Source organism: Mastomys coucha, unplaced genomic scaffold (genome assembly GCF_008632895.1).
Source record: "Mastomys coucha isolate ucsf_1 unplaced genomic scaffold, UCSF_Mcou_1 pScaffold15, whole genome shotgun sequence".
NCBI classification, from domain to species: domain Eukaryota; kingdom Metazoa; phylum Chordata; class Mammalia; order Rodentia; family Muridae; genus Mastomys; species Mastomys coucha.
The window spans coordinates 146832667-146839994 of record NW_022196897.1 but is presented as its reverse complement, the minus strand read 5'-3'; the positions used below and the strand labels follow the sequence as shown (position 1 = coordinate 146839994).

General features: G+C 40.4%; 1 protein-coding gene across 11 annotated transcripts in view; it reads left to right on the top strand.

Annotated features, from left to right (window-relative positions):
• Zhx3 (zinc fingers and homeoboxes 3) overlaps nt 1–7328 on the top strand; it is a 121198-nt gene that overhangs the window by 38300 nt on the left and 75570 nt on the right. The window contains exon 1 of one of the 11 annotated variants that reach the window (XM_031372606.1): nt 5119–5211. The exons of 9 other annotated variants lie outside the window; for them this stretch is intronic. The gene's annotated coding sequence lies outside the window, so the exon portion shown is untranslated. Of the gene's footprint in view, nt 1–5118; nt 5212–6626; nt 6646–7328 lie in introns of those variants that run through there. One more of the 11 variants, XM_031372609.1, reaches the window with a different exon arrangement.

The window sequence follows — 7328 nt, the reverse complement described above, 5'->3', positions numbered from 1 at the left end:
TCAGTGTGTCCTGGATTTCCTGGATGTTTTGGATTAGGAGCTTTTTGCTTTTTGCATTTTCTTTGACTCAGTTGTGCCAATGTTTTCTATGGTGTCTTCTGCCCCTGAGATTCTCTCTTCTATCTCTTGCATTCTGTTGGTGATGCTTGCATCTATGGCTCCTGATTTCTTTCCTAGGTTTTGTATCTCCAGGGTTGTCTCTTTCTGATTTCTTTATTGTTTTTATTTCCATTTTTAGATTCTGGATGGTTTTGCTCATTTCCTTCACCTATTTGTGTTTTCCTGTAGTTCTTTAAGGGATTTTGTGTTTCCTCTTTAAGAGCTTCTAGTTCTTTATCTGTATTCTCCTGTGTTTCTTTGAGGGTGCTATTTATGTCTTTCTTAAGGTCCTGTATCATCATCATGATAAGTGATTTTATATCTGAATCTTGTGTCTCCTGTGTGATGGTGTGGCCAGGACTTGCTATGGTAGGAGAATTGGGTTCTGATGATGGCAACTGACCTTGGTTTGTGTTGTTTATTTTCTTACACTTGCCCCCCACCCCCCGGCATCTGGTTAACTCTAGTGCTACCTGCCCTTGCTAAATCTGACTGGAGCCTGTCCTTCCTGTGATCCTGGTTGTATCAGAACTCCTCAGAGTCAAGCTGTCTCTGTGATCCTGTGATTCTGGGATCCTGGGATCTTGGGCTTGTTAGATCACCTGGGAGTGTGGCTTCTCTGTGTGTTGTGGGACTGGCTGAAGAGCTTGGGCCTAAGGTCTGCTCAGAACACTAACCCAGACAGACTGGACGGAACAGGAATCACTGGGCTGGTGGAGTTCCTGTGTGCCTGATCAAGCTGGTCCCAGTTACTCCCAATGTTGGGACAGATGTTTGTTCCTGCTTACCTCTGATCCTGGGTGTGTCAGAGTGCCTGGGAATGGAGCTTCCTCTCCAAAATGTTCTTATCATCTTGAAAAGAGCTTTTATACTTTCATTGTCATTCAGATGTAATCTTTTTTGTAATTTTTCTACCATCAGAGATTACTTGTTTTCCCTAAAATTCTATATGCCAGAATTATATATATATTTTCTTTTATATCTAAGATTCACTTGTTCAATAAGATTTTGAGTTCAATCTGATATATCAAGTAAATATTATTTTTTATTGCTAAGTAGCGTTCCACTGCATACTTACCATAGTCTATTCTCATGTGGGCTGGCCATGTGTTCAGGTACTGGCTACTTTAAAATTGAGGCTTATCAGTTTGTAGCTGTTTCACAAAGCTCAGCATGCCATGCCATCTGCTTTCCATTTCCTGTCTGGTGAGGCTTGCAAACCTAGCATTTGCCTTGCAATAAAGGGTGGGCTTTCAGATACTTACAACAAGAACCACCACAGAAAGCAGAGAACAAAACTGAAGTTGCAGATGGCCACATCAGCAATTCAGCTATTAAACACCAAATAGCAACTTTCTAACTCCATTTACAACAAAGAAAAGAGAAAAAGCAAAGGAGGAAGGAGAAAGGAAGGGCTTAGCTTTAAGAGGCAGTTCCAGTTACCATCCAATGGAGAAGCCAGTGCATGGAGTCCAATCACAGCAGTTGTGGTAATACTGGAGTTATTCCATAGCCAGCCCTGCAGCAAGTGTCTCTGAGTGCCTGGTCTGGCTCCCTTCTGCTTTAGTCTTCAGGGTTGAAGAGCACTAGTGCTTCAAACCCTTGCTACGTAGCCCTTTTCTACCTTTCCAGCAGAAGTGAAATAAATAAAAATCCTCCTCTTGACTCCTGGAGATGAAAAACACAGACTCAAGTAAGTGAAGTAATTGACTTGTCCTGTGCTTGGGTAGTTAGTGCTATCTCAGATGAGAGATTCTGAGCTGGGGGTTTGAGAAGCCAATGTTGTCTCTCTGTCAGATTAGGGTGTACCACTTCTGCCTCTAGCTTGTTTCTTGTAGAGTTTGGGCAGTTCACAAGAGCTTGTAACTCCATGTGTGCATAAATATGTACAGACACACATCTTTGCATAAATATAAGTAAAGTAAATTTTTTAAAAGAATCCTTTATTTTATGTATATGAGTACACTGTAGCTGTTTTCAGACACACCAGAAGAGGGCCTTGAATCCCATTACAGATGGTTGTGAGCCACCATGTGGTTGCTGGGAATTGAACTCAGGACCTCTAGAAGAAGCAGTCACTGCTCTTAACTATTGAGCCATCTCTCCAGCCTGTAAATCTTTTCATCTGTTCCACAACCAACTAGAAAGCTTTGTGTTCCACCTGTTAAGTTCAGGTGGACTGAGTGCAGCTAAAGTAGAGTGTGAAGCAATTAAGTTATCGTGTTGAAAGCACTGTTACAGGGAGGGTGACTGTGGCTGCCCCGGAGGCAGGACGAAACAGCCTTTTCCACCTACTGTGTCAGGAGGGCTTTCAGGTTCTGGAGCCTCTGAGAAATTGATAGTAGACACAGGTGCGACAACAATCTCTTGCTTCATAGACTCAATCTTCCAGTCTCAAATGACTTGTACTTTTGGGAACCATACAATTTCCTGGAAGTTGCTAGTCTTAGAAAGCACTGCAGTTATTTTTTCCTGTTATCACATTTCTTTCAGTTTAAATTTTGATGTGAAAACAAGAAACAGATTGTGTCCAGCCCAAGGAATATCTATAACATCAAATGACTGTTTTTCTCACAGACCTCAGCCAACATTTTTTAAGAAAGTCCTTTTTAAAGAGCCTTTAGGTTAAAGAGAGAACTTAGAGGTTAAGAGCACTGTGTGCTGTTGCAGAAGACCTGAGTTGGTTCCTAGCACCCACATCAGGAAGCTCTCACAACAACCTATAACTCCAGTTGCAGGGGATCCAATGTGCGTGTGTGCATACACACACACAGAGATTGACATATTTTTGCACAAATATAAAGTAAATCTTTTTAAAAAAATCTAATACATACTACCCTTCATATTAATCAGAGAAATAATTAATAAAATTCTGTTTTAGAAATGATCTTTTTATTAATTTTATTCTGGATAGTTAAAGAAAAGAAAAAATTTCTTTGGGGACAGAAAAATGGTTCAGCATTGAAGTGCCAGTGGTGCAAGCTGGTCTGTGAGTTTGACATCCCATTAACTTGTACAGAATGTCAGAAAGCCTCAGATTGTCATAGCAATCTTGAAAAGTGAAGTTGGAAGACTTACATGTCTCAATTTCAAAATTCACTACAAAGATGTAATAATCAAATAGTATGGTTCTGGCATTAAGAGTATGCATATAGATAAATAGAATAAGACTGAGAATACGGAAAAAAACCTTCTGAGTGTTAACAATTATTTTTGAAAAGGCTGTTAAGACCATTCAGTAGTGAAAGAATAATGTCCTCAATAAATGTTGTAGAGACAAATCAGTATCTTCATGTAAAACAGTGAAGTTATACCCAAAATTCACACCATATGCTAAAGTCAAAAGGAATCAAAGACCCAGTTATGAGAGCAAAACTATGATACCTAAGTAAACATAAAGGCAAATCTCTTTTAAAAATTATTTTATGTATATGAGCATTTTGCCTGCATATATGTACATGTATCACATGCACATGTCTGGTGCCCATGGAGACCAGAAAAGGGGATCCGATCACCTGGAACTGGAGATATGAATGGTTGTGAGCCACCATGTAGGTTCTAGGAATCAAACACAAATCTCCTCTGGGAGAGCAGAAAATGCTCTTAAGTGCTGAGCCAAGTCTCCTACCCCAAAAGCAAATCGTTAAAACTGTTGTAATATTACGTGTCTGTGTAACTGAGCGTAAGCACTCAGGTGCCATGGCACAACTGCAGAACATTAGGATTCTGTTCTCTCCACTGTTGGCTGAAGGCTTGAACTCAGCTTCTAAGACTTTGGTAGCAAGGTCTCTTACCTCCTGATCCATCTTAATGGTCATGAGTAAATCTTGTTGATCTTGGACCCAATCAGTAAATAAAAAATTTGGCAAATTGGAGTACATCAAAATTTAAAACTTTTGTGTACCAAAGGAAACTATCAAGAAAATACCTTACAGAACAGGAGAAAATTGAAAATCTCATAAGGGCCTACTATTTGTCATCTTAGAACTCAACAACTAAACAACCTAATCAAAATCTGAATAAAGGACTTGAGTAAATTTTTCTAAAGAATATGTACAAATATGCATGTAAAAAGATACTCAGCACCATCACTTATTAAGGAAATACAGATCAAACCACAATGACATACCATTTCATACCCACAGGATGACTATCCTTGAGAGCAAAGCAAAACAAATTCATAAAATTGTAAGTATTGATGAGCGTGAAGAACCCCACCATGTCCTTTGCTTGTAAGAATGTACACTAGCATAGCTTCTGTTGACAATGGTTCAGGAACTCCCTAAAAGACTGAGTGCAGGATTGCCCTGTGACACAGCAATTTCACCCTTTGGTATTCACCCCCAGTAATTGGAAACATGTTTTCAAATATTTAATGTTTATAAAAAGTTTTAACAGCAATGCTATTAACAGTGGACAAAAGATAGAAACACTTGGTATTCATCAATACATAAATGAAGAATTGTGATACATACAAGTGGGGTTTTTGTGATAAAAAGAAATGAAATAGTGATACATAATACAATTTAGATGAAATATGGTGTTAACTGAAAGAAGCAGACATGAAGGGTCCTGTTACATAATTCCATTTATATCAAAGTTAAGCATGGTGGCTCACACCTTGTAATCCCAGCATTTAGGAGAATGAGGCAGAAGATTGTCTGAGAGTTTGAGACTAGTCTGGCTATATAGCGAGTTTCAGAACAACACAAATAAAAGAAATAACCCAAAGAAATAAATTCAAAATAACATAAAGCAAATTGGTGATTTCTAGGGGTTAGTGATGGGTGCTAGAAATAACTGCACAAGTACAAGGTTTTTGTTTTTAATTGCTAAAAATATTTTGTGAATGGGTAGAGGTAATTATTGCTCAGTACTGTGAATAGTCTCAATGCCACTGAATTGTCCATTCATGTCCATGGTGAGTATTACATTATATAGATTTTGCTTATTAAAGATTACATCATAGGCTTTCTGTGATCTCACAAATGACTATGGCTTTCCTGTCATAGTTACCTTGTGACTTGTTGGAATCCAACATGATTTTGTAGCATTGCTCCATTGGGACATTTCTCTCTGTGGGTGGTTAATCTCAAAGACAAATGGTCTCAAGTAGGTTTCTTCCTATTATAACAATTAAGGAATGTAGTTTTGATTTATCATTATTTAAATTAACTTTGGAAAATGTCTACCTTAGATGAATAATTTAAAATTTAGTCTGGTCTGACATTGATTAGCTTCTTTATTTAGCCTGTTTAAACCAGCTTTGTCTTGTTTAGGAATGCAGCAAAGTTTGATTTTATGAAAATGTGTAGAAAGCAATGTTGGCTGTTTTTTTTTTTTTTTTTTTTTTTTTTGGTGGCTTCTTCTGTGCTACAGGTAGGAATGTTTGTTTTACTCTGCAACCACTGTGAATACTTCTTGTTACCAGGAGAATTGGTGTTGAGAATATGGTGTTAACTGAAAGAAGCAGACATGGAGAGTCATGAACTGAAATTATATTTTCAGTTCAATCAAGCACATTTTGTGTAAAACTTAAACACATTGATTCCTTCATTGTCCACCTATTGTGCTTTTGAAGGATGCATTCTGTCAGTGGAGCTGAGGGTGAGAAGAGCTTCTCACACAGAGGTAGATGTGTGTCAGTCATGAAGCTTTTCTTTATGAATGAGGTCACTGCTGTATTTTATGGGTCCTTGTCTTTTCAGATGTGTATATGTTAGTTGATGCTTCTCATGACAGAAATACGCCATCCAGGCTAAAGAGTCTAGAGCTATGAAACAAGCAATATTCAAAGGGTCTGTAGTGAACTAAGCTGTTAGCTGCTTACATTATTAGCATTGCGTCTCTGTCACTTGAACTGGAGAGTAAAGAAATATCTTACTTATTTTGTGACTTCAAAGTTAGAGGTTGGGGTTCCTTCCAGTCTGTCTGGGCTGGTGTCCTGAGTGAACCTTGGGTACAAGCTCTGCAGCCAATCCCACAACACCCAGAGGAAGCTCTACTCCCAGGCGCTCTGACACGCTCAGGATCAGAGGTGAGGAGGACCCAACATCTGTCCCAACACTGGGAGTAACTGGGACCAGCAGGACCAGGCACACAGGAACTTTACCAGCAGAGTGGCTCAGGTTCCTTCCAGTCTCTTTGGGCTGGTGTCCTGAGGAGATCTTGGGCCCAGGCTCCGCAGCCAGTCCCACAACACCCAGAGGAAGCTGCTGCATTCCAAGGTGCTCTAACAAGCCCAGGGTCACAGGATCCCAGAATCACAGGATCACAGAGACAGCTGGACTCTGAGGAGTTCTGACACAACCAGGATCACAGGAAGGACAGGCTCCAGTCAGATTTAGCAAGGGCAGGTAGCACTAGAGATAACCAGATGGTGCGAAGGCAAGCATAAGAAAATAAACAACACAGAGTGACTCGGGTTCCTTCCGGTCTGTCTAGGCTGGGGTCCAGAGCAGATCTTGGGCGCAAGCTCCACAGCCAGTCCCACAACACCCAGAGGAATCTCCACTACCAGGCACTCTGACACACCCAGGATCAGAGGTGAGCAGGAACCAACATCTGTCCCAACACTGGGAGTAATTGGGTCCAGCGGGACCAGGCACACAGGAACTCTGCCAGCCCGTTGACTCCAGTTCCTTCCAGTCTGTCTGGGTTAGTGTTCTAAGCACACCTTGGGAACAAGCTCTTCAGCCAGTCCCACAACTCACAGAGAAAGCCACACTCCCAGGTGATCTAACAAGCCCAGGATCCCAGGATCCCAGAATCACAGGATCACAGATCGCTTGATTCTGAGGAGCTCTGACACAACCAGGATCACAGGAAGGACAGGCTCCAGTCAGATTTAGCAAGGGCAGGTAGCACTAGAGTTAACCAGATGTGGGGGGTGGGGCAGGGGGAAAGTGTAAGAAAATAAACAACGCAAACCAAGGTCACTTGCCATCATCAGAATCCAATTCTCCTACCATAGCAAGTCCTGGCCATACCATCACACAGGAGACACAAGATTCAGATATAAAATCACTTATCATGATGATGATACAGGACCTTAAGAAAGACATAAATAGCACCCTCAAAGAAATACAGGAGAAAACAGGTAAAGAGCTTATATATTTCAAAAGTATTTATATACCCAAAAGAAACATAGACAGTTAACTAGGAGGTGGCTTGTAAGAGAACAACAAAGTGAGACTGAATGCTTTACTTGACATTTGTAACTCTTGTAT